This window comes from Vanellus vanellus (assembly GCF_965231255.1).
Source record: "Vanellus vanellus genome assembly, chromosome: 6".
Taxonomy (NCBI): domain Eukaryota; kingdom Metazoa; phylum Chordata; class Aves; order Charadriiformes; family Charadriidae; genus Vanellus; species Vanellus vanellus.
Window position 1 is genome coordinate 40,967,536 of NC_138911.1, and position 7,877 is coordinate 40,975,412.

At 35.7% G+C, this 7,877-nt stretch overlaps 1 long non-coding RNA gene across 1 annotated transcript; it reads left to right on the forward strand.

Annotated features, from left to right (window-relative positions):
- Nucleotides 1–907: 907 nt before the first annotated feature.
- Nucleotides 908–6,799, forward strand: LOC309673460. Its single transcript, XR_014269319.1, has 3 exons — nt 908–977; nt 6,172–6,226; nt 6,678–6,799. It is a non-coding gene; the product is annotated as an uncharacterized lncRNA (long non-coding RNA).
- Nucleotides 6,800–7,877: the final 1,078 nt, after the last annotated feature.

A 7,877-nucleotide genomic window follows, 5' to 3' on the forward strand; every position in this document is an offset into this window, starting at 1 on the left:
ATTCCTCTTCTACTCAAACCAAACCAACTCTCGTGTTCCAAACTATGACCTCAGTGCAATGACCAAAGCGGGAGATAGGCAGAGCACAGATGAAACACTGGGAAAGTTATGTGAAGGGCTTTTTTCTGTAAGGCTATTGCTACTGCATCTGCTTTGTATGAACACATTAAATGCAGAGCTGGTATCATCACCTGTTGTTGAAGTTTCCTGGTTTTTATTAAGGTTACTTTTCTATTATCTGTTGCATACAACTTTGTTTAATTTATGCATTTATCTGAAGTCCTTCATGTTTGGCACCTGCATGAAAATATATTTTGATTTATTTTTTTAATTCAGCCCAAACTAATTGCGTGGTTTCCAGGAATGAAGCCAAGGGAAATAAATTAGCATGTAAAAAAACTTTCTTGCTCTTTTCCTTGAAAAACTCTACAGTTCACATATTTATAAGCAGAAAAGGAGATTTGGCAACTTTTTTATTTGTATGGAAGTCTTCCCATTTCCTTGAAACAGGAAAATTTGTTCAGGTAACAAGCCTTTAGGATACTTCAGTTTATACCTGCTCAGTAGCTGCTTCATAATGTTCAGTGTTGATTCCGTCATCGGTTGCATCTCTCATGCCTCTTATTACTGACAAGATTGGACTTTTGCCATCTTCACAGTGGGACTGAGCAGCCAAACTTTCAAGTACGTGACAAAAGCCAGGCTTCCTTGCACAAGTGTCGCCATTTAGGGAGAGAGTCAATATTAGGCACTGGACTGAAGAGCGTAATAGATATCGGTGTGTTCATGATCATCTGTTATTGTTTTTTTCATGATATGATATAATACCTTGTTTTGTGATTTCCAGACAACACAAAAAGGGAAAGCGTCTCATTCAAGGCTGGATCTTAGAACTGGGGTGAAGGGACTCATAGCACCTGAATCAAGGAGGAACAACGAAGAAGGGAGTTGGGTGTGTAAACTGTGAAACAATGAAGGTGGGCAATGAGTTGCTGTTAAACCAAAACCAAAACTTTGACACAAGATACCGGTGTATTGTCTTCGGGGAAAGTTGGAGGAGGGATAGGAACTACAGAGGAAAATTTGATCTGACTTAGAATGTGGAGGAAGAAGTGAAATAGTCTGACAGATATGGGAACATGAGAGGCCAGGGAGAAGGTTGGATGGAAAGAAAACAAAAAGGAAACCCAATTAACGCCGATATTGGTTAGAGGAGAGAAGGGTTAACTAAGGACAAAGATAAACCATCTGGAATCGAATGAGAGGTGGTTGGGGGATGTGAGCTGCAGAATAATTAATATTCATATAGTGAGCTTGAGCAGAGAAACCAAGAAGAGTAAAGACTCTTGTGGGATGACTGCATCCCCTTCTTTCAGTGCTGTGTGACCAAACAGCGGATGTCTAGGGAAACCAGCTAGAAACTAGGTGCTGCTCTGTTTTGTGCAGAAGCTGGAATAAGACATGGAATAGAGAGAACACAAGATATGGTTTCATGATGAAGATGGGGAAATCTGTCTGGAAATTGGTTTTAGATGGTGATTTTAATGGCAGTTTGTGTGAAATTGTCACTAGGTGTGCAATTGTCTTTTTTTTGCATTTGAGTTGCACTCATGTTTTTAACATATTTTTAATGTTATAACACTATAACACTGCCAGAAAAGTCAGACAATTCACCGAACACTTGCAAATACTTTTGACCTTAATCTCAAAGCATCTGTTTTCCCCTTTCTAAAACAGACATGATATCAGAAAGTCAGCTCACCAAAACTTGGTCAGGATAAAGTGGTATTCATGACATTATGAAACCAATGAGCACACAAAAATGCACTTACAGAAATTAATAAGGTAGGCCTCAGAGTAGTTTGAAGTTGTAGCAGTGTGCAGTGAACAAGGCATGGGGTCACAGACTGAACAAAGGAAAGAAAATGAAAGATTTTGTCACTAACGTGTAACTGAATATTAGCTCTCCTGTGCTCTGAGAGGGGGGAGCTGCAAGTAGGATTTTGTTACTTAATCTTGCAGTAAAAAAAAAAAAAGTCAGTTTCTTGTGTATGTTGATCTTGGTTTAGCTGACAACCTTACTGCTGGAATCTCTGAATTTGTAAATGCTTGACTGTCACGGTTCTTAATTTTTCAGTGACACATAAAAGAAAACTGCAAGTTCCTTTATGGAAAAAAAAAATATCCATTGCCTTAAAAAGAGGTAGATTTCTGAAAAAGAGAGATAAATACAAAGTGTCTTCTTTCAAATTCCTATTTTAAGATTGCCAGTTGTGGCTTTTATTTTATTGTGAATATTATTCTGAGCATTCCAGTCTCTGTGAGTTTCTTTCAGTGTGTTCTTTCTATTTTTATTACTTTACAATTTGCTTTACTAAAAGTATTTAATACATTTGTAGTGTATGTAGTATATAATATGTTTGTATTAAACATTCCTTTTCTTCTTGGTATATCTTCCATAAGGATATTAAATGTAAAAATACATGTATATGGAAAGAATTTCAAATTATAAGCAAAATTTCCTAGATAATAGCATCTTATTGTTTAAAAAAATTAAGAAAAGAGTTTTGTTGAGTTTTTAAAAGTTTGAAGTACTATACCTGCCATCTACTGGAAGTACAAGGATGATGCATTTAAGTTGTATTATATTAACTGTTCAACCAATAACATTTATCGTCCTACTACTTTATTATCTTTCAGTACTTTATTTTATAATGGCATTCTTAAAATTTAATTCAAGTTTTCCAATTCCCAAGCTTTCTCATGGTTTTAATTAACCCACAGTAAAATCTAAACAAGTGTTAAGAATCAAGTGTAAGAAATACGTTTGCCTTGTTCTGCCTGTTCTACATCACTATTCATTGTCATGTATCTGTACAATTTGCAGTTGGGAGTAGGTGTGAACTGAAAACAAAATAAGTTTTCAGGTACTTATTTATTTGGAAAAGAATAGTAAAAGTATTTTAAAATGACACCTTACATAAGCAAGTGGTTTTGTTGTTAAAGTTTTTTTCATTTTAATAAGGGGCACATTTTTAGGGGACTGGTAAGTTACATTAGGTCCATTTTCATCTCTTCTTGACTCTTAGTTCTGGTCTCATAAACCCCAGTAATTTCATTACAGCATGGTCACTTGAGCTGATCAAAAAGCGGACAAAGTCATATAAGGGTGAAGAAGTCCATTAATCTTAGGTTGCCACTGGATTTGGGACGGTCTGAATTAAATATAATTTGATTTGCTTTAGTAGTCCACAAGTACTTGGCAACAGAAGAAAAAAATTAATAATTAGTTATGGCTGTCATGAGATAGGAATTCCCAAGGTTGCATAAAATCCAACAGAATCCACTTTGATATGAGAAACAGTATTTTGTCTGTGTATTACCAGCAAAGGCTAATGTAGATTCTTTGGTAAGCTAGGTTTCCATCAGACCAAACTGTGAAAAGGAAGAGAAATAATTAAGTGTATATTTACCTTTTAAAAAGCTATTGTTAACCAAACCAAGACAGGCCTAAAAGGAAAACAAAGTCACTGGTTCTCATCAAGGAAGTATTACTGAATTCCTGGGACATTATTGTGGAATAAAAACCCTGGGAAGGTTCTTTTACAAGACTATAATACTGTATACCATTTAATTTTGGGTAATACTCAGCATCATTTTATTGTCCATTATTAGACATTTTCAGAATGTTACATTGAGTAAATTATGACTAAAATTGTTATCCTTTTCTAGAATGGTCGCTAAGCAAGAAATTATATATTTCTTCTCTGTTTGCTTTCTTTTAGTTTATTGACATCTATTAGTACATATTTTATCCCTTTACTAGAGAAAGAATGATTAGGCAGTTAAATTAATTTTCACTCTCCCTAAAACTGAATTTCTTCTTTCAGTGGGCTAGGAATCATTTCAAATCTGTATGCCAAAAACAGACAACCTTGGACAATAGTTACATTCAGTGGAAAATATAAATGCTTTAGGCAAAGAAGATCTTGAACTTTTACCTTCTGTTTGAACTGTATATATGCTAGTTTAATTATAGAAGAGTACGCAGTGTCTGGATTCTATAATATTTAATTTAAAATTGACTTACTATGGTACTTGTACGAATTAAATGTCAAGTCTGAAACCATTCAATTTCTGGAATCTTTTGAAAGCAGGATTAAACAAAGAGATAACTTGTTTTTTCCCCAAAATGGAATTTTATTGAAAATTTCAATATAGGAATAGTTATTTGCTTATGTCCTGGTTTGAGGTAAAACAGAACCAATTTTGTTCAGTAACTTCGCTTCTTAGCTGGGCCTCTTCTAACTACTGACATTAACTGCACATTGTGCAGACAGTGTTCACTCTCCCAGAGTGATAAGCCCAACTGTTTATAGCCGATGCCCAGGCATGGCGTGCAGAGAGGCTCCTGCTTATGCTTATTGCTACAACAGCCAAGGCCAACCAACTTTGTTATTTGCCCCGTTGGAGGGTCGGAAGCGGAAAAGCGTAGTGGGGTCCCACCTGCAGGGAGGAGTGGACAGGACAGGTGACCCAAAACTGACCAACGGGGTATTCCATCCCATCTGCCTCATGCTCAGTATAAAAGCTGAGGGATCAAAGGGTCAGGGCTGTCTTCCTTCAATGGCCGACGTCTGAGGAGGACTCTGTTCGTCTGCCTTTGATCCCGATCCTGAATGCAGATCTGGAATACAGTTCCCGTCCGTCACTGAGTCCAGCCTTGGACTCATCTCGGGATCTTGATACAGTTTTGTATATTTTTCATTATTTCTTTTTATTTTATTATTAATATTTCATTAAAGTAGTTTAGTTCCTTCTAAATTCATGTCTCTTTTTCCTCCTCTTTGAAGAGGTGTAGAGGGGAGCATCTGTTGGTCCCATCTGGGGTCCCTCAGGTCCCCAGTAGTGGATTTGGCCTAAACCATGACAGCTTATTAAAATAAGCTTATTCATTATGAATGATAAATATATTTTTTTAGTGTCATTTCTTAATTAAATATGTAAAAGCACTTTGAATAATGGCAAATCCACTTAATCTGAGAGACGGAGTTAAGTGCCGTGCTGAGGCTGGGATTCCTCTGTGCAAAGCTAACCACATACACCTGAACTTCTGAAAACCAGAGACATCTAAGATACGTTTTTCATAAATGCCTTGTGTATGCTCCCCTGACAACCTCGAGCTGAACTTCAAACACATTGTAAGGTATTCCTGGTTTCCAGCCATTTTAATACAGGTAAGCCTAAGGCTACTAGGCTTTTCAGTGTGAGCTATAAACTTTTTACCTTCTTTCTCTGCACATTCTGGGAAAAAGATATTTCACATAAGCAATCTTCCTAGTTTGCAAAATTTTTTTTCTCTCTCTCTTTGACTTTAGAGAAGAAAGAATTGAAGGGAGGGAGAGGGTTCTTTGGTTTTGTTTGTTTTTTTTTTCCCAGATCTGCACAGCTCTAGGCCAGACATGGTTAACTATTAACAGTTTAAATTAAACACTTCATGTACATAATACAAAACAGGTCTCTTGTGTTGCTGCTGAAGCAGAATGGCTTTTTATTCAATATGTGCTTTGATAGTATTCCAGATTCATCTTTCTGCATTTAGATAGGTTAAGTTCTGCCTGAAGGATGATTCGCAAATTATTACAAACAGTGTAGCAAATAGTCCACAGCAAAAGAGGAAATATTAAAAGATGTTTTTCTTTTTTAAGGAAAATGTCATCCAAAGTTTAATATCCATGTGGAGCAGACATATGCTCATTCTATATTTCCCAATCAGAATTGCTCTTTTACTTCATGTCAGGCAAACTTTGCATCTTTCCTATTGCTATTGGCTTCCCCACAGATGTTCATCTACTGCCACCTGATGCAAAAAATTCTCACTGCTGTCTACCCAATTGATTCCCCCCAAATGTTACTTTAAGGTTCTGTGATATCTTTGTCCGATAAATCTCTGAGTTACTTCTTCATCATGGAGATGTGTGAGATGTTCCCAAGCATGCAAGGGCCTTACCAGTTAGATTTATTAAAATCAGAAGAGAAGCAAAACAAAATGTGTTTGTTAATGCATGCAAATTTTTATTTCAACTAAACTAAACTTAACTAAACTATACTAAAGTTAAACCGTATAAGCCTCTTTTCATTGAGTAAATGGTTTCTTTTCTTTCTTTTCAGTATCCCAGGTTCTCCTCTTCAGTAACTTTGGATTTGGATTCTAGAAACCAAAACAGTAAGAAAATGCAGTTTTGTTTTTACCCTGCCTCCCTTTAACACTCTCATTCTATCAATGGTGTTTGCTAAGTTACTTTACCTCTGACTTTAAAAAAAAGTATGATTTCTTGAGGTTGCTTTTATCATAGATTAACTTTATTTATTTATTTATTTTTATTTTGGATAGTTGTCTAACGGCACTTACTAAGTTAATGTTGTGATTACTTAATGTTACTGTCAAGACAGCACAGAGGTTTTTCAATGCTAAACTTGTTTTCTTGGAGAAGGAATTTGGGGCAGTGTAACAGGACTTTCCCTTAACCATTTCAATTAGTGAAAATACACCTTTGGGGTTTTTTTCACAATTTTTCTGCATTAAGTCTTTGCAGGATAGAAAGAGAGGAAATTATTTCATTAATGTGCTTTTTAATAGAGGAAGTTAAAAATTGAAATTTGATTTATTCATTAAGGTTTTCTACTAGAAAGAACCATGTATTTGCGGGAATGTATGATCACACTGGAATGCTTGGAGGAGCCCTAAAAAAAAAAAAATTGGAAATGCTATTTTTAAAGTATTCCCCTGAAGAGTTAGGTAAGCATTCAAAAAGTCATATATTGGTGAGAAACTTTTATGTAACAGAAGTGAGAGATCAATTAAAGGAATTTGTAATATCTTAAATCAGACTTTGGCCTTTTAGTTATGCCTGTAGAGAAGGCATTCTGGACTGACTCTAGAGAAAAATGTTTTTCCTGAGGTGCCCAGTAGAACGTGATCAGCCTTTTCTTTGATAAAGTTTTCCCTGTTGAGGCCATTCAAAACCAGATGCTGAGGACTGCACTTCTTTCCGGTATGTGCCATCGACAAGATGACAAAAAGGGTAAAATCATATTAATTCCAGGTACACATTTTACCAACTTGAGTGTGTGATTAAGGATCTAAGAAAAGGAATGGCATGCTAAATTATTGTTGGAACTTGCAGTGGCATGCTGGAACAGCTGCATTTACTTGATTAATAAAAGAGCATAAGAAGAGAAGTGGGAAGAAGGAGGATGGTTATGTTTTGATGACAGCATGAAGCCTATATGCCCAAACTGAATTTCCAGATCTCCCACACTTGTGTGACTTTGAGCATGTCAGTTAATCTTTCATTTGCTCCAGGTTTGTGCCGTCAGTGATGACGATATTTTTCATATTTTCCCAGAGTTCCTGGGGGAACTTTGTGGTAAGCAGTTCTACCTAGCAATGACAAACCAAAATTAAAAAATTGCTTTGTGGCTTTAGCCAAATAAGAGGTAGTGCTCTTTTATCATATACACTTCATTTCAGTCTAAAGCATTTCTAAAAGATTATGTATAAAAATACCACTTGGCTAATCTTGTTTTGAAAAAATCATTTATTTGTCTATACTCTTATTAATCACAACCTTAATTGCTAGTCAAATTTTCTGTTTCGTTGAAGTTGATTATTCATTTAAGATATCTAGTAATGTGGGTCACTTACTGCAAAAAAAAAAAAAAAATAGAAAAGGAACCTAATGTTTTTCTCCAAGTTGTATCTGGTCTCCTAGAAAACCATTTCCTTCTTTAGAACAGCTTTTGTACAGCAATACAATTTCTTTCAGCATTAGTGTATCCAGGATAAATGACACTTTCCACCTCTGTATTTTCTT